Source organism: Nestor notabilis, unplaced genomic scaffold (genome assembly GCF_000696875.1).
Source record: "Nestor notabilis isolate BGI_N333 unplaced genomic scaffold, ASM69687v1 scaffold16919, whole genome shotgun sequence".
NCBI lineage: Eukaryota > Metazoa > Chordata > Aves > Psittaciformes > Psittacidae > Nestor > Nestor notabilis.
The window spans coordinates 10,409-10,725 of record NW_009942569.1 but is presented as its reverse complement, the minus strand read 5'-3'; the positions used below and the strand labels follow the sequence as shown (position 1 = coordinate 10,725).

Sequence of the window (317 nt, the reverse complement as noted above, 5' to 3'; positions counted from 1 at the left end):
CCCCACCCTCCTCCCCATCCCTGCCCCTGTAGCCATCCTCATCCTCATCCCCACCCTCATCCCCATCCCTGCCCCTGTACCCATCCCCATCCTCATCCCCACCCCTGTGCCCATCCCTGTACCCATCCTCATCCCCATACCCATCCTCATCCCCATCCCCACCACTGTATCCATCCCTGTCCCCAACCCCGTCCCCATCCTCATCCCCATCCCATCCCTGTACCCATCCTCATCCCCATCCCATCCCTGTACCCATCCTCATCCCCATCCCATCCCTGTACCCATCCTCATCCCCATCCCATCCCTGTACCCATCCG

At 62.1% G+C, this 317-nt stretch overlaps 1 protein-coding gene across 1 annotated transcript in view; it reads left to right on the top strand.

Annotated features, from left to right (window-relative positions):
- Positions 1-317, top strand: part of NOX1 (NADPH oxidase 1) — a gene marked incomplete at its 5' end in the record, with an annotated part of 3,756 nt that overhangs the window by 808 nt on the left and 2,631 nt on the right. The window lies entirely within an intron of this gene.